Source organism: Hemiscyllium ocellatum, chromosome 17, assembly GCF_020745735.1.
Source record: "Hemiscyllium ocellatum isolate sHemOce1 chromosome 17, sHemOce1.pat.X.cur, whole genome shotgun sequence".
Lineage (NCBI taxonomy): Eukaryota > Metazoa > Chordata > Chondrichthyes > Orectolobiformes > Hemiscylliidae > Hemiscyllium > Hemiscyllium ocellatum.
Genome location: NC_083417.1, coordinates 65,391,115 through 65,407,144, shown reverse-complemented (window position 1 = coordinate 65,407,144; position 16,030 = coordinate 65,391,115). Strand labels below are relative to the sequence as shown.

The 16,030-nt window shown below is 51.9% G+C and overlaps 1 protein-coding gene across 1 annotated transcript in view; it reads left to right on the top strand.

Annotated features, from left to right (window-relative positions):
- Positions 1-352: 352 nt before the first annotated feature.
- elmo3 (engulfment and cell motility 3) overlaps positions 353-16,030 on the top strand; it is a 116,112-nt gene continuing 100,434 nt past the window's right edge. The window contains exon 1 of the mRNA XM_060838261.1: positions 353-473. The gene's annotated coding sequence lies outside the window, so the exon portion shown is untranslated. The remainder of the gene's footprint in view (positions 474-16,030) is intronic.

Below are 16,030 nucleotides of genomic sequence, written 5' to 3'. Positions count from 1 at the left end.
ACAGTGTCTGTACATTGCCTGTGTCTGTACATTGCCTGTGTGACAGTATGCCTGTGTGCATTGCCCGTGTGAGTGTGCCTGTGTCTGTACATTGCCAGTTTGACAGTGTCTGTACATTGCCTGTGTCTGTACATTGTCAGTGTGACAGTGTGCCTGTGTCTGAACATTGCCTGTGTGGCCCAGTTGCTCCCGCAGTGAGGCTCTGACAGTGAGTTGTTTTTGCTGGGGTGGTGGTGTTGCTGTTCCCTGTGAGGATGCTCGCCTCCCCGCCAGCTCCGACACACACACACTCAGTGTCCTGCGGGAGGAGCTGGGCGTGTGTGTCAGTCTCTCTAACCCGGAAGCCGAGCCCCATTCCCGGACTGGACTCGCTCCCTGCAACTTCGGGAGCGGCTGAAACTTCCCGAGAAACTTGCTGGCGCCGGTGTGTGTGTGGGAGGGAGACCCGGAGCCCGGTCCCCGGTCTGCAGAAGGTGGGTGGCGGAATCCTGGACGGGGACGGGGACGGGGATGGGGATGGGGATGGGTGAGGGAGACCCAGCCACGGCCTGGAAAACTGCTGGAGACGGGACAGGAGTTTGCAAAACTGCTCACTCCCGTTCCTTCATGCTGCCTGGATGTAACTTTGTGGAACTGAGAGGGGGAGGGGGGGGGAGAGGGTCTGTATGGGGAGGGAACCAGAGAAGATTGCAAGTCAGGATTAAATCAGTTTACAGGTGGGAGGGGGGGAACACTGATTTAAAAATTATGGTTTTTAAAATCATAATTTCGGGCATGTTTCTGCTGAGCTGCGTGACGTTTTTATTTAACACACCCAGCTTTATTTTTGAGAAGTGTTGTGTCTCTGGGACACTGTCCTGCTGTTGGGTTTCCGCCCTGCCTGACTCTTTTGGGGTGTTACTGTACCTGGACACTTGCTTCCTGGGGTGGGATCTCGGGAATAGAGTGGATCACGTTGGAAGTGTTTCCTTGTAGAGACAGCTCAGCCTTGGGTGTTCGTGAGTGTTAGTCACTGGTTGTTCTCCCAGTCTCCTTTCTCCTTTGTCCCCAGAGTGTGCAGGGTTTGGGTTCAGGGGACCTGTCAATGCAGGAGACAGAAGCAGAAAGTGCTGGAGAAACTCAGCAGGTCTGGCACCAGCTGCGGGGAGGGAGAAGGAACAGAGTTAACGTCTGATGGTAGCGAGGAAAAAGTACGCTGAAGTTGGGGGTGGCGGGTGGGAGTGAGGAAAGTAAGCAGTAGGGTCCCCAGAGGGAGAGGCAGTCAAAGGGATGGGTAATGGTGAGCCAGGGAGGGGGGAAATAATTGCTGGTAAACACGAACCTGAAGTAAGGTTTTGGTTGTGTTGAAATCAAGGCAAAAGCAAGCACTGGAGATCAGAGTCACAAAGTGTGGGGTGCTGGAAAAGCACAGCAGGTCAGGCAGCCTCCGAGGAGCAGGAGGATCAACATTCCAGGCAGGAGCCCTTCATCGGGTTGAAAATACTCCACATCTTGCCAGGGCCATAAATCAGAGATTCCCTACAGTGTGGAAACAGGCCCTTCAGCCTGACAAGTCCACACCAACCCTCCAAAGAGTAACCCACCCAGACCCAGTCCCCTCCCTATTACTCCTGACTAATGCACCTGCACATCCCTGAAGACTATGGGCAATTTAGCCTGGCCAATTCACCCTGACCTGCTGTGGGAGGAAACCGGAGGAAACTCTCACAGACACGGGGAGAACGTGCAAACTCCACACAGACAGTCGCCCAACAGTGGAATCGAACCCAGGTCCTTGGCGCTGTGAGGCAGCAATGCTAACCACTAAGGCACTGTGCCGGTGGGTAAAGGACAGGGAGGAAGGTGTCAAGGGCCTAAAATAATTGAACTCTGTGTTGAGTCCAGAATGCTGAAGGATCCCCAAGTGGAAAATGTGGCGCTGTTCTTCCAGCTTGCGCTGGAGCACTGCAGCAAACCTGAGACATTGGTGTTGGCCAGGGACCCGGTTGGTGTCATAGAGATGTACAGCAGGGAAACAGACCCTTCGGTCCAACCTATCCATGCTGACCAGATATCCCAACCCAATCTAGTCCCCCCTGTCAGCACCCGGCCCATATCCCTCCAAACCCTTCCTATTCATATATCCATCCAAATGCCTTTTAAATGTTGCAATTGTACCAGCCTCCACCACTTCCTCTGGCAGCTCATTCCATACACGTACCACTCTCTGTGTGAAACCGTTGCCCCGTAGGTCTCTTTTATATCTTTCCCTTCTCACCCTAAACCTATACCCTCTGGTTCTGGACTCCCCAACCCCAGGGAAAAGACTTTGCCTATTTATCCTATCCATGCCCGTCATGATTTTATAAACCTCTATAATCTCATCCCCTCAGCCTCCGACGCTCCAGGGAAAACAGCCCCAGCCTGTTCAGCCTCTCCCTATAACTTAAATCCTCCAACCCTGGCAACATCCTTGTAAATCTTTTCTGAACCCTTTCAAGTTTCACAACATCTTTCCGATAGGAAGGAGACCAGAATTGCATGCAATATTCCAACAGTGGCCTAACCAATGTCCTGTACAGCCACAACATGACCTCTCAACTCCTGTACTCAGTACACTGACCAATAAAGGAAAGCACACCAAACGCCGCCTTCACTATCCTATCTGCCTGCAACTCCACTTTCAAGGAGCTATGAACCTGCACTCCCTAGGACCTTACCATTAAGTGTAGAAGTCCTGCTAAGATTTGCTTTCCCAAAATGCAGCACCTCGCATTTATCCGAGTTAAACTCCACCTGCCACTTCTCAGCCCATTGGCCCATCTGATCAAGATCCTGTTGTAATCTGAGGTAACCTTCTTCGCTGTCCACTACACCTCCAATTTTGGTGTCATCTGCAAACTTACTAACTGTACCTCTTATGTTCGCATCCAAATCATTTATGTAAATGACAAAAAATAGAGGGCCCAGCACCGATCCTTGTGGCACTCCACTGGTCACAGGCCTCCAGTCTGAAAAACAACCCACCACCAGCACCCTCTGTCTCCTACCTTTGAGCCAGTTCTGTATCCAAATGGCTAGTTCTCCCTGTATTCCATGAGGTCTAACCTTGCTAACCAGGTGTGTTGAAGCAACAGGAAGCTCAGGGTCATTTTTGCAGGCGTTCTGCTCAGCGATTGCCCAGTTTGTGCTTCCTTTCCCCAATATAGAGGAGACCACATTGTGAGCAGCGAATATGGGAGACTGGGTGAAGTGAGGTGCCGATAAATCGCTGCTTCACCTGGAAGTGAGGTCTGGGACCTCGGATAATGAGGAGGGAGGCGATAAATGGGCAGCTGTTTGCACTGGGATCAAACAAAAAACCTGCAGACGCTGGAGCTCTGAACCAGAAATGGGAAGTGAGGGAGAAACTCAGCCAGTCTGGCAGCAGCTGTGAAGAGAGCTCCACAGATGTGCTGAGTTTCTCCAGCACTTTCTGATTTTTGGACAGGTGTCCCACCTTCTGCGGTTGCAGGGGATGGTGCTGTGACGGGGGAGAGAGGGTGGGGTGGTGGGGGATGGTGCTGTGACGGGGGGGAGAGAGGGTGGGGTGGCGGGGGATGTTGGGAACTGCATTGAGGCTGTGGGGTTGGGGTGGTTGTTGGGATTGGATCAAGCAGTCCCAGTGAGAATGGTCCCTGTGGAAGGCTGACCGGGGAGGGGAATATGGGTTGGCGTCTCTCTGGAGGTGGCAGAGATGGAGGCTCAGGATCCTTCAGATGTGGATCCTTCAGCGTTCTCCTGCCACTGCCCCCCCCCCACATAAAAACTCTGCCACAACCCCTTCCCATCAACTATCCTGCCCCTTCTACTGCCCCATCCATTTACCCCAGCCCTTTGACCAATACTTCGACCTCCCATTTTCTCTGCACCATCCCACTCCCTCCTCCTCTGTTCCTCCCACTCCCTCCTCCTGGGCTGTCCTTTCCCTTATCTGTTCCCCCCCACTCCCCCCCACCCCACACCACCCTTCCTCCTCTGCTCAGTCTCAGTGCTCCCGGCCATCTCTGTCTGACCCCTCTTTGGCTCCCCCTCGCTATCACAGATAAGGGTACAAACCATCAACTGTACAGTACTTACCTGGGTCCACAGTGACAGCGTGGCTGTTATCTCCCAGTGATTGTCCCGTGGTGGGGAATATCATTGATATGTCCCAGTATTTACCCTCTGGTGTGCAATATTGCTAATATCTCACCTTGTATTTCCTATGATGTGCAATGGCATTCATAGTTCTCAGTATTAACCACATTATGTATGATATCGCCAATAGTTCCTGCGCTGTGTGTTTTCGCTGATATCTCCCGCGGTGTGGGATATCGCCGACATCTCCCGCGGTGTGGGATATCGCCGACATCTCCCGCGGTGTGGGATATCGCCGACATCTCCCGCGGTGTGGGATATCGCCGACAGCTCCCGCTGTGTGGGATATCTCCGACATCTCCCGCTGTGTGGGATATCGCCGACATCTCCCGCTATGTGGGATATCGCCGACATCTCCCGCCGTGTGGGATATCGCCGACACCTCCCGCGGTGTGGGATATCGCCGACATCTCCCGCGGTGTGGGATATCTCCGACACCTCCCGCGGTGTGGGATATTGCCGACATCTCCCGCGGTGTGGGATATCGCCGACATCTCCCGCGGTGTGGGATATCTCCGACACCTCCCGCGGTGTGGGATATCTCCGACACCTCCCGCGGTGTGGGATATCTCCGACACCTCCCGCGGTGTGGGATATCTCCGACACCTCCCGCGGTGTGGGATATCTCCGACATCTCCCGCGGTGTGGGATATCTCCGACATCTCCCGCGGTGTGGGATATCTCCGACATCTCCCGCGGTGTGGGATATCTCCGACATCTCCCGCGGTGTGGGATATCGCCGACATCTCCCGCGGTGTGGGATATCGCCGACATCTCCCGCGGTGTGGGATATTACTGATATCTCCCGCGGTGTGGGATATCGCCGACATCTCCCGCGGTGTGGGATATCGCCGACAGCTTCTGCGGTGTGGGATATTACTGATATCTCCCAGTATTGATGCTGTGGTGTGGAATATCGCAGAGATTGCCCCTTCTCTCCCCCCATGGTGTGGGGCACTGTTAACCCCGTAACCCCGTTACCCCAGCCAAGTGCACCTCCCTCTCCAATCGATAGCAGCCAAGAAGCCACTTGGTCAAAGAGAGCGCGTTTTAAGGAGAGTTTGGACAGAGGTGGACAGACAGAAAGGGTTAGGGAAGGAGATTTCAGAAACTGGGGATGGACATTTGAGGGAATGGCTTAGCGATGTGGAACTGAGGAAGTGCACAGTTCCAAGATGGCTTCCAGGTGGTAGCTAGTTCTTCACAGGCCAGGACTCGTAACTGTCTTTGAGTGTTTTATGATGAAATCAGACAAGATTCTTCAGTTCTTTTAGAAACTGTATATCATATTCAGAAGAAAGATAGCTCAGATCTGAGACAGTGATGTCCCCACATACCCAACAACTTTTGAGCTTCTGTGAACATCCCCGTGAGCAATTCATTGTTAGGCCTGGAGAGACAGGCTGGGTTTTCTGGTCATCCCCCCGTGAAAGCAGCTTTCCAACTGCCTCCCGGCGTTTCACTGTGATATTTGCACGGCTGCAATTCCCCAGCCCTGCTACTGCGAGAGGAAGTAAAGCAGCCATGATCTTACCGAAGGCCCGAGAGGCCTAACTCTACTCCTATTCAAGTCCCACTGCAAAGTCATCGGCACCTGGCCTAAAGCTGACTCTCCGGTGCACCGTGAAGGAAGTGCCACACTGTCGGAGGCCCAGAGTATGGCTGTCAGGCCCTGTGTGTTTTCTGAGGTGGGTTCAGAAGATCTCATGCAGCTGTTTTGAGCTACGCACACTGGCCGTGATGGTGTTGTAAGGTCTCAAAAAGGTGCTTGTTCTGATTAGCGAGTGACTCCCATTCCCCTCACAGAGGACGAGAAGTGGAGGTCAAGGAGGCTGAGGCAGTTCCCAGATGTTGCCCTGAAGCCAAGAATCTTTCTCATGTTCCGTATGCTAAAACACACTCAAAAACCTCAAAGCAGAGTCAGGAATTTGAGCCAACTCATCGTGGTTATGGCTGGCTCCATTTGTAGTGTCCAAATGGTGGATGGGCAATAGCTTCAGTTGAAGCCACCTGAGCTACAGGGAATACACACCAAGCATGGCGAGGCGTTTATTTATATCTGAGGTCTCTAGCATCATCGACGCCAGTCTCTAAACCGTTCAGTCACTCTGTGTGATACTGAGAAAGAGTACTCAGCCCTGACAGCATTCCAGCAATAGTACTACAGGCTGATGCTCCAGAACTTGCTGTATCCCTAACCAAGCTGTTCCAGTACCGTTATAACACTGGCATCTACCCGACAATGTGGGAAGTCGCTCAGGTATGTCCTGTACACAATAAGCCGGACAAATCCAACCCGGCCAATTCCCACCTGCTCACGATGATCAGTAAAGTGATGGAAGGGGTCACCAACAGTGCACCCGCTCAGCATTAACCTGCTCAGTGACCCCCAGTTTGGGTTCAGCCAGGACCACACAGCTCCTGACCTCATTACAGCCTTGGGTTCAGACATGGACAGAGGGGAGGGGAGAGGGACATCAGGGCTGCATCCAACCGAGTGTGGCATCAAGGAGCCCTGGCAAAACTGGAGTCAGTGGGTATCGGGGGGGGGGGGGGCAAACTCTCCACTGGTTGGAGTCCCACCTGACACATGGGAAGATGGTCGTGGTTGCTGGATGTCAGTCACGTCCGCTCCAGGGCATCTTTGCGGAAGTTCCTCAGGATAGTGTCCTCGGCCCAACCATCTTCAGCTGCATCATCAACGACGTTCCCTCCATCACAAGGTCAGAAGTGGGAATGTTCACTGATGATTGCACCATGTTCAGCAGCATTCCCAGTTCCTCAGATAGTGAAGCACCTCCTATTCCAATGTAGCAAAATCTGGACACTGTCCAGCCTTGGGCTGACAAGTGGCGAGTAACACTCATGCCACACAAATGCCAGGCGATGACCATCCCCAAAAAAGAGAGGATCTCTTGACAATGGTAGGACCATCACTGAATTCCTGAAATCCTGGGGATTGCCATCGATCAGAAACTGGACTGGACTCACCATATTATTACAAGAGCAGGTCAGAAGCTAGGCACCTGCAGTGAGTGACTCACCTCCTGACTCCCCAACCTCTCCACTGTCCGCTTCCAAACGCCACCACCATACGTCATTCTCAGACGTCTGCAAAGCCAAGAAAATAATTGGAGGGAATGCTGGTCAGGAATGTGATGGAATACTCCCGTCTTGCCCAGATGGGGGCAGCCCCAACAACACTCAAGTAGCTCGACACCATCTAGGACAGAGAAACTCAACTTGATTGGCTCCACGTTCACGGATATCCCCTCCCTCCACCTCAGTAGCAGCAGTGTGTACCATCTACAAGAGGCCCTGCAGAAATTCACCAAAGATCCTCAGACAACGCCTTCCAAACCCACGACTGCTTCCATCCAGAAGGACAAGGGCAGCAGATACATGGGAACACTAACCCCCTCTTAGTTCGCCTCCAAACCACTCACCATCCCGACTGGGAAATATATCGCAGTTCCTTCACTGTCACTGGGTCAGAATCCTGGAAGTCCCTCCCTCAGGGCATTGGGGGTCAAGTGCAGGGTGAGTGAGAATTGTGCTGGTCTCTGGCTGGAATCTTCTGAAAGTCTGTCGCCGAGCAGGGTGTATACCTCGGTGTGTGATGCTCAGAGCAGGGGGAGGGGAAAGGCGAAGGGTGGGTTTGAACCAGGTGTCATCAGGTTGTCAGAGTGGAGCTACCGTTTCACTGCTGTTGAAAAGGTCATTGTCAATCTCTCTAAGTAATGGCTTCCAGAGTGAGGACAAAAGCAGAAACCTGGCTAGTAACTTGGAAAAGGCAGCACCGTGCCAATTGTCTGTTTACATAAAGCTGCCCAGTAAATTGATTAATTTTCTGTCTTATTTGCATATTACAGCAAATGTAGCAATGATCATGACTCTGTGCTATTTTACATTCCGAGTTTATGGAATGCTAATACACTTACCAGTGGCATTGCTCATCAGAGCAAAGTCCATATGAAACCAGGCAGATGGCCAGTGAAAAGACAGGGACAGAAAGACTGGTACAATAATATTTGCAACCAGTAGGATAGATTGAGGAGGCTGCAATGATTAGGAATCCACAGTTTTCCAAACAGGTTCAGAGTACAACAACAAGTGAGTGATTGTGAATCTTTTATAAATCTCTAGTTAGGTTGCAGCTGGTGTATCGGGCCTGTGACTTAGGAGTGAGGAGGGAGCAGGGTAGATTAATGGAAAGGGTGATGACCCTTCAGTAGTCTGGACAGACTGGACACACTTGGATTCTTTCCCTCGGAGCAGATGACAGGAAAGGCTGACTTGGTCGAGATGTTCAAATATGAAATGGTTCAGATTGAGTAGGAAAGAGAAAATTGGTCCACTTACCAGAGAGTCCGGAACCAGAGGATAGCATTGAGATAATTAACCAGTAAAGCAGAGCAGTGGCAGGTGGGGTTTAATTTAGATAAATGTGACGTGCTGCATTTTGGAAAGGCACATCAGAGCAGGACTTATATGCTTAATGGTGGGATCCTGGAGAGTGTTAAACAAACATGGAGACCTTGCGGTGCAGGTTCACAGTTCCTCAAAAGTGGAGTCCCAGGCAGACAGGATAGTGAATAAGGTGTTTGGTATGCTTGTCTTTATCGATTAGTGCATTGAGAACAGGAATTGGAAGGTCATGTTGTGGCTGTACAGGACACTTTTGGTGCACTGCGTTCAATTCTGGTCTCTCTGCTATAAGAAAGATGTTGTGAAACTCGAAAGGGGTCAGGGAAGATTTACAAGGCCATTGTCAGGGTTTGAGGTACAGGGAGAGGCTGAATAGACTGGAGCGATTTTCCTGGGACACTGAGGCAGAGGCTGAGGGGTGACCTTTCTAAAATATTTATAAAATCATGAGGGGTCTAGGTAAGGTGAATGGCCAAGATCTTTTTCTCAGGTGGGGGGAGTCCAGAACTGGAGCACATACGTTTACGATGAGAGGGGAAAGATAAAACAGAGACCTGAGGGCTAACTTCCTCTCACAGAGGGTGGTACGTGTATGGAATGAGCTGTCAGAGGAAGTGGCAGAGGCTGGTACAATTACAACATTTAAAAGGCATCTGGATGGGTGTATGAATAGGAAGGGTTTGGAGGGATATGAATCAAATGCTGGCAAATGGGATTCGTTAGGTTAGGATATCTGGACGAGTTGGACCGAAGGGTCTGTTTCTGTACTGTACATCGCTATGACTAATTGAGACAGAGTCAGTTATGATTATTAATTGATTGTGGAATCTGATTCAGTAGCATTTTTCAGAAAGGGATTCGATCTGCACTTGAAAAGCAGAAGATTTAATGGGTAAAGACCAGGCGGAATTTTAATGGGGGAATGCAGGGAAAGTTGTTCCAAGAGCTAACACCGACGCAACGATCCAAATTGGCCTCCCTGCAATTTGTGGTTTGCTTTATTAACCTCAAAAGCAGAAATGGAATGTTGAACCACACACTGCAGGCCTCGGCCTCCCTCTCAGTTACAACTTGGCTGCCTTACCTTTTCAGTTTGGAGGCGATGGATTCAGGGATCCTCTGCTGTGTTCCCAGAGGTCCTGTCTCTTGCTGGAGGCACTAAACCAGTGCAATCCATCTCACTGCTTCCAGCTGTTGTTGTAAGTTGCTGCGGCCCTATAGGGGAGCGAACCCTATAACTTTCCCACCAGCATTCCTCCCTGTACTGACGCTTCCAAAGAAACGATCAACAGATCATCCATCCAATTTATGGGATCTTACTCAGTTGAGGATGAATTTTACACAAAGCAGACCTCTCTGATTAATTAAATGGAGCTTCTTGTTATAAGTGTGCAAATTTTAATTGTAAATTTGATGCAAAACTGAGCACATACATTAGGAGCGGGAGAGTAGGCTATTTAGTCTGTGTCACCTTTCACAGCTGAACTGTTTGGGTTTTGAATTCCAGGCACCTTAGATTCTTGTTAGGCCTTAAAATAATATTTAAAGATTTCACCTATACTGCTTTCTGAGGGAGAATTTTAACATCATACCACCCTCTGTGAGAAAATGATCCTTTCCCTTCTGCTGTGAGAGGGAGAGCCCTGAACCTTTAAACAGTGCTCCCTCGTTCTGGACTCACCCACAAGTGCAAACAACCTTCCCGTGTCCACCTTGTGAAGATTTCAGGCTCTTAACTTTCAATCAGGGTTACCCCACTCATCAAGGTACATGCATCTTTTTGCAAGTATAATACTGAACATATTGGGAGCGATTGTGAACTGATTTCCCCCGGTTTTCAGACAGTTGTAGGCATTCACAGGATATGGATTACATCCTAAATCCTTCCTGTGTTGAAATGAGGAAAACTTGCTCTTTGTGCTGCCCTACCTCATTATTTTCTCAGTTCTCCCAGCTGCAAACGCACACTTTTCTTCAACGTTACTCCCTCTACGGATCTTGTCCCAACCACTGAATACTTCCTCATTTACCTGTGATCTTTGCTTGTGTTAACCTTGGCAATGCCCCATACAAAAAGGCCTTGGCAATGCCCCATACCATACAGGCCTTGGCGATGCCCTGTACTATACAGGCCTTGGCGATGCCCTGTACTATACAGGCCTTGGTGATGCCCCATACCGTACAGGCCTTGGCGATGCCCCGTACCATACAGGCCTTGGCGATGCCCCGTACCATACAGGCCTTGGCGATGCCCCGTACCATACAGGCCTTGGCGATGCCCCGTACCATACAGGCCTTGGCGATGCCCTGTACCATACAGGCCTTGGCGAAGCCCCGTACCATACAGGCCTTGGCGATGCCCTGTACCATACAGGCCTTGGCGATGCCCTGTACCATACAGGCCTTGGCGAAGCCCCGTACCATACAGGCCTTGGCGATGCTCTGTACCATACAGGCCTTGGCGATGCCCTGTACCATACAGGCCTTGGCGAAGCCCCGTACCATACAGGTCTTGGCGATGCCCCGTACTATACAGGCCTTGGGTTTTGATTGAGCTTTCTTTAGTGCCTTTTATAAACTTGGATCGTTGCCCCCCCCCCCCCCCCCCCCCCCCGCCCCAGTCCTTTACCGCCGGCACCGTAGGTTTAGAATCTTGTCATGTAGGAAACACAGCGGTGAATTCCCACAGGCGGGACAGGACAGCAGGCCCACACCGGAGTGTCGGGTGGAGGTGTGGAAGTTTCTGAAGCAGGTCTGTGCCTTTCAGACTCGGGGACAAGAGTGTTCCACACTGAGCCATGACCTGATATGACTCATGTCCTGCTCCCAATTCAATTTTTGCTTTCAACACTTTCAGTCATAGAGATGTGCAACACGGAAACAGACCCTTCGGTCCAACCCGTCCATGCTGACCAGATATCCCAACCCAATCTAGTCCCACCCACCAGCACCCGGCCCATATCCTTCCAAACCCTTCCTATTCATATACCCATCCAAATGCCTCTTAAATGTTGCAATTGTACCAGCCTCCACCACTTCCTCTGGCAGCTCATTCCATACACGTACCACCCTCTGTGTGAAAAAGTTGCCCCTTAGGTCTCTTTTATATCTTTCCCCTCTCACCCTAAACCTATGCCCTCTAGTTCTGGATTCCCCCACCCCAGGGAAAAGACCTTGTCTATTTACCCTAACCGTGCCCTTTATGATGTTATAAACCTCTATAAGGTCTCCCCTCCAGCCTCCGACACTCCAGGGAAAACAGCCCCAGCCTATTCAGTCTCTCTCTGTAGCTCAGATCCTCCAACCCTGGCAACATCATTGTAAATATATGGCAAGCAGTGTTGGAATATGGCCTGTACTCTGCAGCCTCACAGACATAACAAAGGTTTGGAATGAATTTAAGATTAAAGCTGAGACCAAGGTCAAAACTTTCCTCATTTTGTGAATGAACCCTCACTTCGATAGGAACCCGTTCGGGTGAACTGTCAGCTCCTTTCAATAGGGTGTCCCATTAAAGTGGGCCTGCATTTAACATTGAAGCCAAAGTCAGAAAGAGCTGCGGATGCTGTAAGTCAGAAATTGCTGGAAAAGCTCAGCAGGCCTGGCAGCACCTGTGGAGAGAGATCATAGAGTCATAGAGATGTACAGCATGAAAACAGACCCTTCGGTCCAACTCGTCCATGCTGACCAGATTCCCAACCCAATCTAGTCCCATCTGCCAGCACCCAGCCCATATCCCTCCAAACCCTTCCTATTCATATACCCATCCAGGTGCCTTTTAAATGTTGTAATTGTACCAGCCTCCCCCACTTCCTCTGGCAGCTCATTCCATACACGTACCACCCTCTGAGTGAAAAAGTTGCCCCGAGATCAGAGTTAACATTTTGGGTGGAGTGACCCTTCCTCAGAATGGTGGACTTTAAAAATGTTGGACTGTCCACCTCCAGGGGAGTCTGTTCCCTTTAACACACGCTCTCACAGAGGCTAAGGCGGGGGGCTGTAGAGTTGAGGCCATCATTAGAACAGCCATTGAATGGCCAAGCAGGCTTGAGGGGGCAGAATGGCCTACTCCTGTAAGGTGGTATGTTCACCTTCCACCTCAAATCACTCTCAGCCACAACCGAGGGTAATATTTCCTATGATTGTAGTCCATCCCCTGGGCAGCTCCACGTCCCTCACCTTCCAGCCCAGCTGGGCGTTGCTTTCCACCCACCGTTACCTCATCTCCATTGCTTCCTTTCTATTTCCTTCCCTTTTTAACGATGGCTCTCCCCCCCCCCGCATCTCTTGCCTCCCCTTTTCGGCTGTTGTTATCGCTGCACCATCAGCTGCTCTTTCCCCGGGGCCTCCTCTCCTCACTTCCCTCTGAAGCCACACGCCTCACGATTTACATTCGCCCAATCTACGTTCGGCCTCATCCAAATACTTCTTGTTTCACATCAACTCCCGCCCTGAGCTTGTTCGGCCTTGGTCATGACCTGCTCCCTGGCCTTGACCCTTCACCTAGATTTTCTTAATGAGAGATGGAGGAGGGGGTGGGGGAAAAGGGAAAAACACAATTGCCTTCTTCCATCCACTCAAATGAATCTCATTTAAATTCCGGCCTAGTGCTAGAGGTTTAAATTTGTCACGGTACAAATTGGAAGTTTTGTCTGTGTAGAAACAGAAACCTGTTTTGATGACTTGATTACTTGAATCGAATTAAATAGAAGTCACTGCCTGTCCCCGGGACATCCTTGTACCAGCATCCTTCAGTTCAGAGACAAAGACGCATGGCTTTTGTGTCCCTGGCGTATCAAAATGGCCGAACTGCAGTGTCGGCTGGGGAACGGTCGCCGAGGCAATTGTTGGCAATGGCAGCTTGTAATTTACACCCTTTAATGTCGTAAACCATCCCCAGGGCGCCTCGCAGCTAAGGTAAAACTTGTCACTGAGCCATGTATGCTGATATGAAGCCAAACTGCTTGTGCAGAAAGCAATATTTTTTAATTGGGTGTCTTTAAGGAAGTGAGAGAGCTTTGGGGAAGGTGTTCCACAGCTGAGGGCCTAGATACCTGAAGGCACAACCAACAACGGTGGCATGATTAAAATAGAGAAGGCTCAAGGATGGGCGAAGTTAAGAATATGCCAGTGTTTACATTGTGTGTGTGTGTGTGTGTGTGTTTGTTTAGCACTGGTTCGATTCCAGCCTCTGGTGACTGTCAATGTGGAGTTTGCACATTCTCGCCATGTCTGCAGAGATGTGTAGATTAGGTGCATTAGTCAGGGATGATTTTAGATTAGGGGAACGGTTCTGGGTGGGATACTCGTCAGAGGTTTGGTGTAGACTTGTTGGGCCAAAGGGCCTGTTTCCACACTGTGGGGAATCTACGATGAGATCGAGGCAAGATTCTGAAACATGGAATTCCTGCAGTGCCACACCGGTCAGTACAGGTACCCCCTGACCCAGTGCCACACTGGTCAGTACAGGTACCCCCTGACCCAGTGCCACAGCGGTCAGTACAGGTACCCCCTGACCCAGTACCACACCGGTCAGTACAGGTACCCCCTGACCCAGTGCCGCACCGGTCAGTACATGTACCCGCTGACCCAGTACCACACCGGTCAGTACAGGTACCCCTGACCCAGTACCACACCGGTCAGTACATGTACCCGCTGACCCAGTGCCGCACCGGTCAGTACAGGTACCCCCTGACCCAGTACCACACCGGTCAGTACAGGTACCCCCTGACCCAGTACCACACCGGTCAGTACAGGTACCCCCTGACCCAGTGCCACACCGGTCAGTACAGGTACCCCCTGACCCAGTGCCACACCAGTCAGTACAGGTACCCCCTGACCCAGTGCCACAACGGTCAGTACAGGTACCCCCTGACCCAGTACCACACCGGTCAGTACAGGTACCTCCTGACCCAGTGCCACACCGGTCAGTACAGGTACCCCCTGACCCAGTGCCACACCGGTCAGTACAGGTACGTCCTGACCCAGTACCACACCGATCAGTACAGGTACCCCCTGACCCAGTACCACACCGGTCAGTACAGGTACCCCCTGACCCAGTGCCACATCGGTCAGTACAGGTACCCCCTGACCCAGTACCACACCGGTCAGTACAGGTACGTCCTGACCCAGTACCACACCGGTCAGTACAGGTACCCCCTGACCCAGTGCCACAGCGGTCAGTACAGGTACCCCCTGACCCAGTACCACACCGGTCAGTACAGGTACGTCCTGACCCAGTACCACACCGGTCAGTACAGGTACGTCCTGACCCAGTGCCACAGCGGTCAGTACAGGTACCCCCTGACCCAGTACCACACCGGTCAGTACAGGTAACCCCTGACCCAGTGCCACACCTGTCAGTACAGGTACCCCCTGACCGAGTACCACACCGGTCAGTACAGGTACCTCCTGACCTAGTACCACACCGGTCAGTACAGGTACCCCCTGACCCAGTGCCACATCGGTCAGTACAGGTACCCCCTGACCCAGTACCACACCGGTCAGTACAGGTACGTCCTGACCCAGTACCACACCGGTCAGTACAGGTACCCCCTGACCCAGTACCACACCGGTCAGTACAGGTACGTCCTGACCCAGTACCACACCGGTCAGTACAGGTACGTCCTGACCCAGTGCCACAGCGGTCAGTACAGGTACCCCCTGACCCAGTACCACACCGGTCAGTACAGGTAACCCCTGACCCAGTGCCACACCTGTCAGTACAGGTACCCCCTGACCCAGTACCACACCGGTCAGTACAGGTACCTCCTGACCTAGTACCACACCGGTCAGTACAGGTACCCCCTGACCCAGTGCCACACCGGTCAGTACGGGTACCCCCTGACCCAGTACCACAGCGGTCAGTACAGGTACCCCCTGACCCAGTGCCACATCGGTTAGTACAGGTACCTCCTGACCCAGTACCACACCGGTCAGAACAGGTACCCCCTGACCCAGTACCACACCGGTCAGTACAGGTACCCCCTGACCCAATGCCACATCGGTCAGTACAGGTACCTCCTGAACTAGTACCACACCGGTCAGCACAGGTACCCCCTGACCCAGTGCCACACCGGTCAGTACGGGTACCCCCTGACCCAGTACCACAGCGGTCAGTACAGGTACCCCCTGACCCAGTGCCACATCGGTCAGTACAGGTACCCCCTGACCCAGTACCACACCGGTCAGTACAGGTACCCCCTGACCCAGTGCCACATCGGTCAGTACAGGTACCCACTGACCTAGTACCACACCGGTCAGTACAGGTACCCCCTGACCCAGTGCCACACCGGTCAGTACAGGTAACCCCTGACCCAGTACCACACCGGTCAGTACAGGTACCTCCTGACCCAGTACCACACTGGTCAGTACAGGTACCCCCTGACCCAGTACCACACTGGTCAGTACAGGTACCCCCTGACCCAGTGCCACATCGGTTAGT